The sequence below is a fragment of the Sciurus carolinensis genome, chromosome 1, assembly GCF_902686445.1.
Source record: "Sciurus carolinensis chromosome 1, mSciCar1.2, whole genome shotgun sequence".
In the NCBI taxonomy this organism is placed as follows: Eukaryota; Metazoa; Chordata; class Mammalia; order Rodentia; family Sciuridae; genus Sciurus; species Sciurus carolinensis.
In genome coordinates, this window is record NC_062213.1 from 201,206,068 (window position 1) to 201,221,211 (window position 15,144).

At 56.7% G+C, this 15,144-nt stretch overlaps 1 long non-coding RNA gene across 1 annotated transcript; it reads left to right on the plus strand.

Annotated features, from left to right (window-relative positions):
- Positions 1-555: 555 nt before the first annotated feature.
- LOC124978220 (uncharacterized) lies at positions 556-2,068 on the plus strand. The gene is made up of 3 exons (XR_007107340.1): positions 556-661; positions 1,197-1,306; positions 1,993-2,068. It is a non-coding gene; the product is annotated as an uncharacterized LOC124978220 (long non-coding RNA).
- The last annotated feature ends 13,076 nt before the right edge of the window (positions 2,069-15,144 follow it).

A 15,144-nucleotide genomic window follows, 5' to 3' on the forward strand; every position in this document is an offset into this window, starting at 1 on the left:
CTACTCACCCCCAGCCCCTTACCCCTCCCTCCCCCTCCCCCTGCACGTGCCAGGGAACAGGTCCCTTGCTGGTGGCTGGGAGCTGACTGGTGCTAAGAGTTTCTGCCGCACCTACAAGATCCACAGAGACAGGGACAGTGACTGAACACAGTGAGACAAGCAGGGAAGACCCTGCAGCTTGATGAGCTTGTGGGTGGGAAGAACCAGCTTTCTGATCCGGAGTCTGCTCCAAATAACACTTGCCACAATAGCATTGGTGGCCCTGGAGGAAACAGGACAGGGCCCTGCTGACAAGATGACATGGGGGGTGGAAGCAGGTGCTGCTACAGAGTCCCCACGTGGCACAGCCTCGGGGACAGCAAATGCCCCGCCCAGTCTCACAGAGGAGGAAACTGGCCCAGCTCCGTGGTTAGGACCCGGAGCCCAGATCCCCTCTCCGCCCGCTGCCTCCGATGGGGGTGGACTCCAACTCCGAGGAGACCCTTGGGGAGTGAGACTGGGCAGCTCAACCAAAGGCATCTCCATGCGGCACTTCCTTGCACGGAGCCTGAATGAGCTGTCACCGTCAAAATGCAAGAAATGGGAGGTGCAGACCCTGCTCAGGGAGCTGACCAGCCAGCTGGAGGGAACTGGTGACGAACACCCCAAGTAGGGGACAAAGGTAAAACAGGCTCACACCGTCATGCCGGTGTAGAGGTCCCTGCCAGCACAAGGTACCAAGTAGGTGTTTCGTGGCCGCTGTCACCCGCTGGCTCCCGCCAGCCTCCTGCCTGCCTGCTGAAGCCCAGGGAAGGGGCTTCATGCCGCACAGGGCTCAGGACTCAGGGCTCAGGGCTCCCCTCCTCCAACCCTGCACCCCACTGCTTTTGGGAGAGCTTCCATGATCCCGACTGGGAAGGAGCAGCCCAGCGCTTTTCCCAGATCTCACCTTAGCCCGAACCCATCTCCTCACCGTCCCCACCCGGCTCCCCCTGCTGAAATCGCCTCTTCCTGGAGGCTCTCCTGGTCCCTTGTCAAGCGTCTCATTGGCACCTCAGAGAGGCTCCGAGGCTACTGTTTGGAAGCACACTTGTGAGCAGGAACAGGTCCATGTGAGCCACCCACAGAAGGATTGTGGGAAATTCCAGGCACTGGAGCTGAGGGGGGTGGGGCATGTCACCAGGGGCCTGTCATTCAGTCCCTTCAACCACACACAGGTCTGTTTGCAACATCATGCCAACTCTGATGTTCCGTCCTGCTGTCAAATCGTGCGCCCCACCACGTGCTCTGGCTTGGGGCTCACAAACTCCAGTCCCTGGACTTGCAGGTAAGTGAATGGCTCGTGGCACTGAAGACTTCTAAGCGTTTCAGAAGCCAGGGCATAAACCAGAGCTGGAGAGAAAAGGCCGGACTTTTGGGGACCCCCTGCCCCTCCCCATCAATCACAAACTGCACAGATGTGAGGAGAGAGCCAGAGCTTGCAGCCTGCCCACTGGTGCTGGGGGCAGTCACACGGCTACGAGGCTGGACAGAGAAATTAGCTGCAGGCGACGCTGACCGGCCACCTCTGTTATCTCAGCGGCTGCTGGAAGCAGGAGGAGGAGAGGAAGGAGGGCCAGGTGGGCTTGCCACACCCCCCCAGCTCAGAGGACTCTCACCTTCCATGGGTCAGCTCTGCAGCCCCACCCTCCCCCTCTGCAGGGAGACGGGGCCACCATCTCCCGGACACCCCGTCCCCTGCCACATGCTCCGTCCAACCTCCCTCATCGTCCCAGCAGATCTGACTCCAGGTCTGGCGCCGCCGCTCCTCACCAGCTCCTGAGCCCCTTGTCTCAGAGCCTCTCGCTCACCTGTTTGGCTAAGTTTGCTGGATATATTGATGGGCAGACAGGAGAAATGGCACCTGCCCGGGAGACACGCGGCGGTAATAGCTCCCACCTCTGAGCTCAGACAAGGTGCGAGGTGCCCAGCCAAGTCCTTTGACACGGATTCTGCTCATTATTCCTTCAACAGCCCGGAGTTAAGTCACCATCACCGAGTTCACAGCATGAGGGCAGGAAGCCTGAGCTGGTGCCCAAGTCATTCAGCCAGAAAGTGTCCGGGCAGAAATCCACAGCCCAGCAGAGCGAGTGACCTGGATTCCAGGCTCAACGCCCCGGCTGACAAGCTCCCAGGGGACCCATCACCCCTTCTCAGCCTTGAAATGGGGCCACAGTCCCACTTTGCAGATGGCACCCCTGAGGGTGTGAACCAGGAGGCCGCGGTGCCCCGTGACCTGTGCACTCTTCCTGACAGCTTCCAGGGTCACAAGTCCTCTGACTCCAGTCTGTGTCCTTGGGGGTCCCGATCCTTGATTCTTGGCCGTTCCCTCCGGCTGGTGGCTCGCCCCGTGCGCCCCGCTTTCCCACCAGGTGCAGACTGGCTTGCTTCACTTTGTCTTCTGCAGCTGAGGTCTGCTGGCCACCTCCTGGGACCTGACTTCCTGTGTAGCAGGAAACAGGGAAGCTATGTTGAACCCTGCTCCCCGTCACCAAGCTGTCAGGACGGCTGGTGTCCCTTTCAGATCCTTCCCTGACTTCCTTTTCTCTCCTCTGTAATTCAGCAGGCCATACATATGGACTATGGCCACTCATTTTTCTGCGAGCATTTTCCAGCTACAGGAGAGGCCTGGTTGCTGTGCTAATCCACCGGGCCCTCCTGCGGCACAGGTGCTGTTGGGATTTGTGTGAGCTCCAGGCTCAAGGCAGACCCCAAAGCCACCAGTACTGGGCCCAAACTCCAGGCTTCCGACACTCGGAGATAAGTGGATTTCTGCAGCGTTCCTCAACAACAAGGGTCTGCGGAGCTTGGTCGAAGGGGACAGAGCCAGCTCTCAGCTGGCCTAGCTGGCCTGTCAGGGCCGCCTTCTTGGAGTTCCAACAGATGTGGAGATGAGGGCAGCACCCTGAGGAAGCCTGGGTGGGGGCAAAACCTGGAAGGTGAGATATTTTATTGGAGTGAGAGGAGGAGGAGGTGGGAAGGGGACAACAGGGTAGCTAGTAGGCGGGAGGGAAGATGGAGATGCCCGTGGGAGGGGAGGTGGCCTGCGTGGTGAACAGCCCACCAGGAACCAAGGCAGGGGAGGCAGGGCAGGGGCAGGTGGGAGAAGGGAGCCAGCCCCAGCCCAGAGAATGGGCCCCTGCCAACAGAGACCTGAAGAATGAATGGCCTTGCTAATTGGCCATTTCGTTTTTATGTATTTCCATTAGCAAGAGAAAATAACTCCTCATCATGTAACTGTCTCTGAATTTGGGACATAAACGATCGTCAACCACCTGAGTGTTCTGACTGCCGAACAGATCAGGGCCCCCGGCTGGGGTGCACAGGCAACACTTTAAAGAACCAAGATGTTCTTTCCCGGCCAGGGAGAGGGGCTCCTCACCCAGCAGACCCCTCTTCCCCAGGTCCTCTCAGACAGCCATCTTGAGGCAGGTGCTCTGGAAAGGGGGTAGAGGGAGGGGAGCCAGGTCTCCATGGTGACCAGTCCACTCACCTGCCCATCACCAGGAGGGGGAAGGGCCGCAGAGGTTTGGTTGGTGGGGAAGTGGGGCAAAGAAGCCTGGTTACCCAGGCAACTCCCCAAGGTCCCAGCCAAGGGCTCAGTTCCCACGAATGGGGGCTGGTGTTGTCATGGAGACTCCCTGACAGCTTTGCCAAAGAGGAGGCCCTTGCAGGACCCCTCCCAGTCCTGGGGGTACGGGGCACAGGAGGTGAGAGCTCAAGAGCCTCTAGGAATAATGAGGAAAAAAGGAATGGCAGCTCGCCAGGAAAGAAAGTTCCAGAAAACAGTGCACTCTCCCTTGCCCACCCCCCGCCCCACACGCCACCCTGCTCTTGTTCTTGACCTGCCTGGAGAAATCTGTGGCCTCTGGTCCTGTCTCTCCACCTCTTGGCGGTTCTTTCTCAGAGTTGCTGATCATTTCAGGCAGAAAGCCTACCCAAGGGTCGCCATGACAACCAGCCAAGCCTTTGGTCTCCATGGTGACATGCCCTCGAAGTTATTTTTATTTATTTATTGGGATTTTCAAAGGGTTTTCCACCCCCTTGGCCAGGCCTGGCACTTGGGAGAACTGGATAGAACCATCTTTCTCCACTTACCCTATAGAAGGACTGTTGGGTGGCAGCTGACACGGTGGTTTTTAAAGACCTCCGCGAAGTTGCCAGCAAGAGCCCCTTTCAGCTGTCCCCCGTCTGCCAGATGTCTGGGGAGGCCCTCGAGAGCCACTCAGACGGTACCATGCTCAGGGTGGCTCCAGGGGCAGCTTCAGGGTTCGGATGGACCAGCAAGGCATACCCTGCTTCACTCCAGAGAAGAGCTAACAGAACTGTAGATACATACGGAGCCCAGCAGAATAAAAGAGGCAGATGAAGAACGTGGAGCCAAGGGAAAACAAGATCCCGCATGCCAAAGAGATGCACTCTAGGAGGTACAAATGTCCAGACTCTAAGGTACTAATCCAGCCCGAGCTTCCTGACAGCCATAGCAAAGAAGAAACTCAGATGTACAGCGTCCATAGGGAGGAAAACCATGTTTTGGAAGACAGGTCGGACACGGGAGGACACGGAGGCTGCGTTCCAGCACACCTGAAGTCCGCCCTGCTAGCCGCTGGCCCCAAGCCTCCCTGTGCTTGTTGCTTCTGCCTTTCTAGCTTTCTCTTTTCCAACAAAGCCTACCCCTTAACCCAGGCTCTGTGATGGTGTGTAGTTTATCCCAATCCTTGTCCTTGACAGAAACCCTGCAGAACCCTGACAGAAGAGAGCCCTGGAAGGTTTCACCTTGCTCCGCAATGTATCACCATCTAAAGTGATCTCCTAGGGATGTTTCAGTTGCCAATAATAGCAGACCTGACTCAGGATGGTTCTGCCAAGTAGGGGACTTGTTGTTTGACAGGACTACACATTCTGGCCCCAGGCTGGGAAATTCTGAAACTTGTCAGTGTCACCCAGGACCCAGGTGCCTTCTGTTGTTGAGCTAACCAGGCCATCCTCAGCACGCTGATGTGTTTCCTCAGTACGGCTGCCACGGCTCCAGCCATCACATGCAGCTGAGCATCCAGTAGGGAAATAGGTGCACTTCCTATGTATTGTTTTAAGAAAACCCTTGCCAGAAGCCCCCAGCAGATAGCCCATCCTGTGCCCGTGGCCACATCTGAGTTACCAGCTCCTGGCTAGCCAAATCCAGGGTGAGGTGAGCATGAGCAGTCAGACTAATTCGTACTCGTGCTCAGTCACATGGAGAGGGGACGGGAATCCAGGCCAACACTGAGGCTTGGTGCTGAGTAAAGAAGGAGAGAGGCTTCAGAGCGGTGTCTTAGGACAGGCTCCCTGGAAAAGCCAACCTGAGAAGGTGATTCCCACGCTGCTGGTTTTAGGAGGTGCCCTGGGAGGAGCTGACGTGGGGACAGGACAGTAGGACCCGGACAGGGAGACAGCTCAGCAAAGACGCACGTTCAAGCAAAGCCTGGGCCTGTGACCTGTGGGAGAGCTCTGGGGGGAAGCCACATCTCAGGGGCTCAGGCAGGGCACAGGGCTCGCAGGCACCGACACTCGCAGGTCACCGCTTCCAGCCGCCTCTGCGGGTACGAGAACTCCGGCACTTCCGGTGCCCTGCACGGTGGGCAAACCAGTGCAGAGAGCCTGGGGCAGTCCTCTGAAGAGTCGCAGGTATAGGTGACCCTTGGAAGCAAAGTACCCAGAAGCTGAGGACAGCACCCAGGAATGGGCAAAGGAACCTGGGAGCATCTGGTCAGCCAACAGTGTCCACCACAGAAATGACCGGCTCCCTGCCTGGAATGCAGGCTCCAGGAGAAGGGGGAGCTGGGCCCTCTGGCTCATCTGCTGTGTCCTCAGCCCCAGCGCGAGGCCGACACTGGATAGCTGAGTGAACGCCGCCAGGGCGGGGCAGGGGGAGCGGGGGAGGGGACGCAGGGTGCCCCGCTGGCTTCGTCCTCCTCCCCGACCTCCAGGAGGAGGACCCCAGCACCAATCCACACTTGAGTGTTCTGGGGGAATTGCTCCCAGCCAGCCAAGCCCACGAGGTCACACTCTGGTCCCAACACGAGAGGTTGGCACAGTTCTCAGGAACCGCCTGTACCTGCGAGAAGCATCTCAGGGGCTAATCTGAAAAAAATGTGCGAATGAATTCATAGCACAACCCCCGGGTGCTGGCCTTCCCACGGAGGTGACCTCACGCATTTCCTGCAGCACCCGGGGGCGGGGTGCTCTGCCCGCCCCCGGCATCCGGCACGGAAGAGGAAGACGCTAAGACTCAGAAACGAACACCAGGGGCCCAAGCTGTCAGACCCCTCGAGACCAGGTCCCAGTCACCCTGCTGTGGTTCCCAGGGACTCCTTCCCCAAGCCAGGCCCTCCGCCCGCACTGTCTGTATCTGCCTTTTCTACCTGCTCCTTGCACTTACCATGGGCTCATGGGGAGAAAAGACGAGGTCCCGTCCACGGTCATCTTCCAGCGTCTGATGCAGCACCGGATGCAAAGGCAGCGACCTTTGCAGATAGGTCTTATCCCTTACTTCAGGGTACACGGTCAGCTCGTGCCTAGGTACCTGAGGTCAGGCAGGGCCATGCAGCTTGCTTTGGCCGTGAAATGGAAGCAGAGATGACAAATGTCATTTCTGAGCACTTTAAGAAGAGATGCATGTGACAGCAGCATAGACCGCCAGTGAGGATATACCTTATGCTGTGGGGGGGGCTGACTCGGGGTGCAGCTCAGTCATAAAAGAGACGCTTAATATGTGCAAAGCCCTTGGTTCCATCCCCAGCACAAAAGGAAAGAAAAAAGAATCCAAAGAAGGAAATCGGGGGCCGTTTCTTACTGTGACATACCCGCACTATCCTGGTGGATATGGCCTATGTAGACATTCGATAAATGTTATGGAAGGAAACAAAGGAAGGGAAGCCGAGGGCTCCCCTGATGTGAACAAGGACCTGAGCAGGCGGGACGCCAGCAGACCTCCAGATGCAGATTAGGCAAGTGGTTCCAGCAGCTCAAACGCCCTCCCCGGGTCTCGCCCGTACTCTGGGTCCCTGAGGTCCAGAGGCAACCCAGGGGAGCCTGGATCTCCCGGCCCAGGAGGCCCTCCCCAAGGCTGGGGAGGAGAGAGGCTATCCCCCCACCCCCAGCGGAAGACTTTTTTCAGTTCAATGAATAATTCATGGTAAATGAGTCTGAGATGGGTCGAGGTGCCATGTTGCCACCCGATTACATGTACCTTAAAAAGCGATGGCAGTAATTTATCTCCTCTCTCACGTGGGGTGGGCCTGGGGATTGGGGGGATGCTCGGTGCCTGGCACGGGCCTATGAATCCTTCCTCCTAACAGTTTAGCTGCAGGCTGCTGGCGCTTTTACTGATTTGGCATTAAAATTCCAGCCTTTGTCTGGGAGCAGAGAGAGGGTCCAACTTCCCTTCCCCAAGAAGCTTCAAGGGGAGCAAGAGAAGTAGGGTCACAGGCCATTGGGTGGGGTGGGGAGGAGGGCTGGCCTGCAGGGAGGAGGTGGTGTGCAGTCTGTCCTCACTAGGTCACCCCAAAGTTGTCTTTGCTCTCAGATCTATGGACAGGACTGGTGACCTGAGCGGCAAGTGACAACCTCACATCTGAGCAGGTTCTGCTGCATGAGCGGCAGAGGGGCAGGTGCCACCTGGGTCTGGAGATGTTCCCACCCTCCCAGAATCACAGGCAGCTGAGAGGCAGGAGCTCCTCCCTCCTGCTATCGAGCCCAGGTCTTTGTAGGAAGGAATCCAAAGGCCTTCCTGCCACAAGAGAGCTACCGGCGTGAACTGTGGCTCCCAGTTTGCAAAGAAAGAAACTGAGGCCTGTGGTGAGGTGGCAACAATACAAAAGGTCTAATAAGAAGGAGCCCCCGAGCCAGTCAGAACCTCCTCCCCAGACCCAAGCTGCCTTTTCTGTTTGTAGACAAGAGAAGACAGCAGTAATTCCAGAGGATACTGGAGCTGCACATAAAAGGTACATGTCTTCATTTTTCACAATAAACATTTTCGTTTTACGCTTCCTGGGCATAGTGAGGATCAAAACCACTCTGTTCTCCTCATCTCTGCGCCGGGCCGCAGCCTGGTCAGTGGCAACGCAAGGTTCCCTGACCTCACCCTGGCACCAGCCTCGATCAGCAGAACCACCAAAGGACAGCTGATTATTTAAAAATCACAACAACTCCTTTACAGGCTGGGGCTGTGGCTCAGTGGTAGAGCACTTGCCTAGCATGTGTGAGGCTCTGGGTTTGATTCCCAGCACATAAAAAATAAGTAAAATAAAGATATTGTGTCCATCTACAGCTAAAAATATTTTTTTTTAAATAGCGGCTTTATTTGCAAGAACCCCAAACGGGAACCCACCCAGATACCTTCTAGCAGTGCATGGATGGACAGACTGCTCCACCTACACCGTGGAATTACATCCACAACATGGAACGAAAAGAAATCAAGTACTGATTGACACCTGGCAATCAGGGTGCATTTTAAGGGACTTACCCCGAGTGCATAAAAAATGCAGTCCCAAAAGGATACATGTGTGGTTGTGTTTACGTAACACCCTCAAAATAACAACCGTGGAGACAGAACCGACCAGTGGTTGTCGGGGTCAGGGGTGGGCTTGGGGTGTGAGCAGGCTGAGGGAAAGGCGGCTGAGGTCACAGGCAGACGCCACGAGGGGTCCTTGTGCCCACGTGACTGTTGTGTGTCTTGACTGGTGTCCGGTGCAAACCCACACCTGTGATAGTAAAGCACACACGATTAGCACATGGAAACTGAACACAGATTGTATCGTCTATTTCCTGGTGGGATATTGTACGATGGTTTTGCACGATATTAACGTTGGGGAAAACTGGGTGCAGGGTCCCCGAGGTCTCTCTGTGTCATGTCTTCCAAGTGCAGGTAAATCTATAATTATCTTGAAATGAAGGTGGTTAACTTAAATTTTTTTCCCCAAAGCTCTCCTAAGTGATTCTGTTCAACCAGGAGCAATAACGTCCACCACCTCTCCTTACGTGAATTTTACTTAACTTCTACTTTGTGTGGATAATTCAACATTCCAATCCATACAGTCCACGAACTTCCCCTGTTCAACGTCCCAGGAGAAAATGTGCCCCCTTTATGTAGATGCCCACACCTGGCCCCAGGCTAGCCAGCCAGAGCAGCTCCTTCACTGGGAAGCAATGAAAAGAGAGAGACGGGACAGATCCTGGCTTTTCCAAGGAGCCACTCGGCAACTTTGAGCCAATTATTTAAGTGTCCTGCAAAGGGGCATGTCCATTTCCCTTGCCTCAAAGGTACTTGTAAGGGTTGGAGATAACAGGTCATGGAGGTGAGGCGCCAGGAAATAGAAATCTCTGGCTGAGGTTGCTGTCCAGGGCTTGCTGCGTGGCCGGGAGCTGGAGGCAAATCTCCAAGCCTGTCTCCACTCTGCCCGTGCACACCGGCTTCCCTGCCTCACCTTCCCTCCACGACTGGAAAGCAATCTCGTAGCCCAGGATTTGGGGGACCAGGTTGATCGGAGGCTGTCTCTGTCCCCTGAAGACTGGCTGTGTATGGAAAGCGGGGTCGTAAGGAGAAAGGACATGAAATATTTCCCCTCCTGAATCAGACCCCAGAATAGTCCAAGTCAGCAGCCCCACGGTTGAATTTAACTAGGAATTTAACTAGGACACCTTCGGTGCCTTCCCAGCTTGTGAGTCGAGCGGGGCTTCTCTCCGCCATCCACCGCAGCCCCTCTGCCGTTTCCAGTGCGGACCACGCCGGGCGCACCAGGCAGCGCGGGCTGACCCTTCCCAGTGGACCGGCGAGCGCACACACGTGCCCACACCTGCCCCAGACATGCAGGCCTCCCTCCCATGTGGGATTGGGGTCCTGGTGTGCAAGGGCAGGCTGCGAATGCCGCCGCCGACCCGGCAGACCCTCATCCTTCCAGAGCCCATGTCCTCACCTGGGCCACAGCTGGGACACAGTGCTTCCATTATGTATGAAGCTTCCGTTATTCCACGTATAAATAATCGATGACAGCAAAGTGTGGCAGGCACCGCGCGGAATATTCATGAGCCACATTTGTGGGGATTTCAGCGCGCCTGGGCCCCAGATGTGCCCGCATCACACACGCGCAGGCGTGCAAGCACGCCCCTAATAAAAATCATCATGATAAAGATTTCATCTGTCAGTGGAGGCCTCATCTCCGAGCAGCCTGAGAGATTTGTTCTTGGCGCCCAGAGGGTTTGCGCGCCTGTCGAGGGCGGGAGCCAAGCAGCCAGCCGGCCTGGGCGAGGGGACAGTGAGGGGGTCCCATCGCTCCACCAAGGATCCTGTCCCCCCAGCTTCACCAGCTGACCTTTATCAAGCACTCCCAGCCAGGATCAGTAAGCTGCTCCATGTGCCTCCACTGCCCGCCAGTCCTGGGAGGTCCAGCCCAGGCCGGGTGGCCGACACAGACGCTGCCCACCCAGGAAATGGTCCTGTGCTTCCTGGTCCAGAGGGCAGAAGAGCTACCTCGTCCTGTCATGGGATCCCACAGGGGGAGATGAGCGGAAGGAAAGAGGCCCCCAGAAGCCAGGAGGCCGGCCTCCGTGATCGTCTGGCCCCGCCCCCTCTGTGCCCCGTCCAGGTCGCCCTGCCTCCTGTCCACTGTCCTCCAGGCTCCACACTGGCTGTTGATGCTGTTCCCTCTCTTGAAACACTGTTCCCTTCCCCACTGCTGCCTGGTTAGTGCCTGCTCCGCTCGGCCCTGCAGATGCCGCCGCCTCTGGGTCATCTTCCCCAGCCCCTAAGCTGGGTTTAGTGCCCCCTCTGGGCTTGGGGCACCTGGACACCCTCGTTCTGCCTCTTGCTCGGCGTGTCCTAAGGCTCCCCTTGCCAACCCTCAGCCTCTCCAAGTGGCTCACCCCTGCGTGAGAGCACGGCAACCTCGTGCCTTGAACGATTGGAACCCAAACGCTGCCACTTGCTAGCTGTGTGTCCTTAGGCAAGTTATTTAGCCTTTCTGTGCCTGATTTCCTCTTCCGTGAAGTCGGAATAACAAAAATAGAACCGACCTCAGAGCGCTGTTAGGAGACTTCAATGCATCAACCCAACAAAGTGCTTGGCCCCGCGCCTCCCGAAGCTCCAGGTGGACAGCCCCTCATTCCTTCTCCACCTTCTCAACACCCCCGAGGCTCCGAGGACCAAAAAGCTTTTCAAAACTCATTTGGCAGCAAATCCCAAACGAACTGACCTTAGAGCTACTTAGAGTCTTTATTTATCCCACTCTCCAGGATTATTCCTATGTATTTCTCTACAGAAATATGAATGTGTTGGAGTAGTTCATAAATACAGAGCACACTATGTTTCTAAAATCTAAAATCAAATTCCACATCGAGTGCATTTGGCCCCATCGAGTGCACGGTTCTCTCTGAGGAACCGTGGTCCCGTGGCACTCTCCTGATTTTTATGATGGAAAGTCTATTAATGTTAAGTGCCTGGTATTCAGGACCATGCCTGGCACACAGCAGGGCCCCGTGAGCACTGGGCAGCAGAAGGGACAGCCCCTGGAGTTAGCCCTGTTTCTCTGACCTGTGCCCTGCGGCCCAGGCCTGGCTGTGGACTTCCCCAAGGTCACCCTTGGCTGTTGGTGGCAGAAGCAGAGTTAGAAGCATCCCCCGGTCCCCCTGCACAGGAAGCTGATTACAATTCCAGATCAGGGCCAGGAGCAGGAAGCTGCCCAGACTGCTGTTGCCCCTGGTGGGTGTCTCCACGGGCCCCAGGGAAGGCCGGTTCTTCCAGGAAGGGGTGGGACCGCTCCCAAGCCCCCTCCCACAGTGGCGTCCGAGGAAGTCTGGCAGGCATGGACCACACCGAATGAAATTAAACCGAGTGCCAATCTGGTCCGATTGCCTCTGGATGGCACGGGCGTGGATTAGTGAGGACCAGACTGGAGATCCCTCAGGAATGCACACTGCCTCCCGCTCCGGCCTCCTGCAGAGCCCAGCCTGGGAGTCCTAATGCACACAGGCCCCACCCACTCGGGGAGACACACTGGGGTCCCACAGACGAAGGTCAAAACGCCAGGTTTAGAACTGGTCAACAACTCCGCTGCAGAATGGGACAGGAAGGGAAAGGCTGGGGCGTTACCTGCATCCTCACAGAGATTAGAAGCTCCTTCTGTGGCTGAGTGGAAGACAGATGGAACACGGGTCTCTCTGCCTCCACCAACCACTCCACTTCCTGCAGCTTGATGGAGTCCTGGCAGCTGTAAAGGTAGATCTACTTCCCATCTGTGCCTCCTGACCCCAGGACCCCAGGACCCCAGGACCCCAGGGAGCAATTAATCCAATAGGAAAAGAGGTTAGGGGCTGGGATCCTGCCGCACGCTGGTTCACGGTCTCTCCCTCTGCCTCCCCTCCTGTCCCTCAGTGTCCTCTCTCCCCTGTCCTGATCCTTCACTGTCCAGTCCCCCACCCTCTCAGGGCCCTCGGATTCCTGAGCTCAGTTCGGCAGCCCTCTTGGTCGCATGCCAGACCTGCACACCTGAGCCAGGGAAAGGGGTTGCTCTCAGGATCCACCACCAGGACACTGGGTACCCTTATCCGTTCTGTAGTCACAAGCCCAATTTGTGTCTGGCAGCTGGGACCAATGCTACCATGGATCCAAATCCTTCCGCTACTCTGAGCACCCGTGGGGAGTGCAGGAGACCCAGTCACTAGAAGGCCAAACCGCAGGGCGACACCCTCTGAGGCCGCCTGATTTTGTTGAGCCACGGTCAGTGTCTGAATCAGGCAGAGAAAGCCGCCGAAGCTTCAAGGACAGGGTTTCAAGACCAGGCATCAGGCCATTGCTGCTCCCCACCCCCCAGGAGGGGACCCCCAGGGCAACATGCTCCTGCCACAGAGACAGCAAATGTTTCCTTTTATAAAACCAAACCCGTGCGGGCTTTCCAGAACTCTGAGGCTGCATCTGAACTCAGCATGAAGAAGCCCTGTGATTGATTAGCGATGTCTGCCGTGGCTGCGGCCTGGGAGGTGGTGGGGCGCCTGCCATGTGTTCAGCTTGCTGGCATTCATCATGCCTCTGGTGAGGGCCGTGTGGGGAAAGACCCTGTGGTCGTGTCACTCTGGGGTTGGAGGCTCTCTCTCTCTCTGATTTTAGAAGATGCACATTTACAAAGCTGCTCATAAAGCAGTGGTCAACCAGACCCCTTTCCTGCACTCCACAGGGCCTGAGCGCCTCCAGCAAGCACGGAGCCTCCCAGAGCTCCACTGTCACATCTACAAAACAAGATAAAGGTGCCAGGCTGAGCTGAGGTCGCGTGCGTTGGATGCCTCTCCATTTATGGCAATAAAGAATTTTTTTTTAATTAAAAAACTCACAGTCGCATGACATGGCTCAGAAACAGACAGCAAGGCAGAGAATAGATCCTCGGGCTGGCTGCTCTCCAGGACTTGAACAGGTAGACGCAGCAGGAAGCCCAAGCCATTCAGAGTGTTGGAACCAAAGAGCCTCCCACTCAGTTGAATGCTGCCCCCAGAAGTTGCCCGGAGCTCCACCACACTTCCTCAGGGCTGTAGATGAGGCCCTTCCTGCCAGCTACCCATTTCTCCATCAGTGGTCTCTCCTGCCAGCCTCCCCAGCCTGGCTCCAGTCTAGCCACATACCTCCCTGCTGTTGCTTAAACTCACCAAGCACGCTCCTGCCTCAGGGCCTCTGCACTTGCTCTTCCCCCTGCCTCACACTCCTTCCCTGCATCTGTGCCTCTGTGTTCGCATGCTGCCCTATCAGGGCAGACCGTAACCATGCCTCTCCCACCCCACCATCCTTTCCTACCCTCGCCCCACATTTTCTTGTAGCACCTAGGTTTCTTGTTTGTCCCCAAATCCCTCAATCAAAATGCCAGTTCCTCAAGGACAGGAATGGGCCTCAGTAGCTGTGTGCTGAACGGGCAGGTGGGGGCTGGGCCTTCCATTTACGACGAGGATACTGAGGCGTGGTCAGGTCGAGTGTCTTGCAGGGGGGCTTTATGGAGAATCCTCTGTGACAAGCACAGTGCAGAGCCCTTTAAACCCCAAGCAACTCTGGGAAGTAGGATGGACCCCATCTTACAGGTAGAGACCAGCCAGGTTGAGTGACTGGGTCAAGTTCACGCAGCAGGACGGGGGGAAGGCTGCGTGTTCCCAGACGCTGCTCCTAATTTCTTTGCTCTCCTGTCCCCTCACACAAAGCCAAGCCTTCTGTGTTGAGGGCACGGCTGGTCCCCCTGTGTCTGCAGGCAGAACAACCTCTCGACACCAGACAGACTCCGTCCTGACTTTATAAACTCCTTGCCCAGGGATTTCACCATTTCCCTTGTTTTCCCTTGCCAATGCAATCCTCAACAAAGTAAGTCGTTCCTTCAGTCTAACCTAAATCCTACTTGCTTTCTAATCAGCTCTTTTGTCCGTCTGTCCTGTGGAGCTGGACACTGGCACAAGCGCTTATGACGCTGGCCTTATAGTCAAGATGCCTCACTGAACCAGGGAGGGAGAAAAATCACAGGCTCCAGACCCCCACGGCTCACCAGAGCCCAGGAGCCCTGACTCCGAGGCGGGGCTGTGTCAGCACTTGGCCCCTTTCCCTCCCCGCCCAGCCCGCCCTGGTGATTTACGGGTCCTGTCAATCTGCAGGCTGAGCAGAGCAGACAGCTGGCGTAGCAGGATCAGGAGCAGCCAGGCGCCACGGGGGAGGGGCCGAGAGACCCAGACCCACCAGATGACAGTGCCACGGAGGCCCCTGCACACCAGGGCCAGGTCAGGACGGCCCGGGGACAAAGATGTGCAGAGCAAAGAACAATGGAGAAAGAGGGCAGATGGGAGTCTGGAGAAAATCCACCTCAGGAGCTTCTGGTTCTCTTTATTCTGAAGACAAAAGCAAAATGAAAACGACAGTCGGCGAGGGACATTTAGCGGGCTTGCTTTCCTGCAGCCGAGCCCGAGGACCTGGTTGAAATCACAGATTAGCACTCGCCCGAGTGTCGTGTGGAGCCCTGGCTGCAGCCTCCTGCCCACCCTCTCTGCCTCTCTGCTTGGTGCCCGGGGCCTCCGGCCTCCCTCTGTCCCGTTAGTCTCCCTGCTCGGGCACTTCCTGCCCCTTCTCCTTGGCCC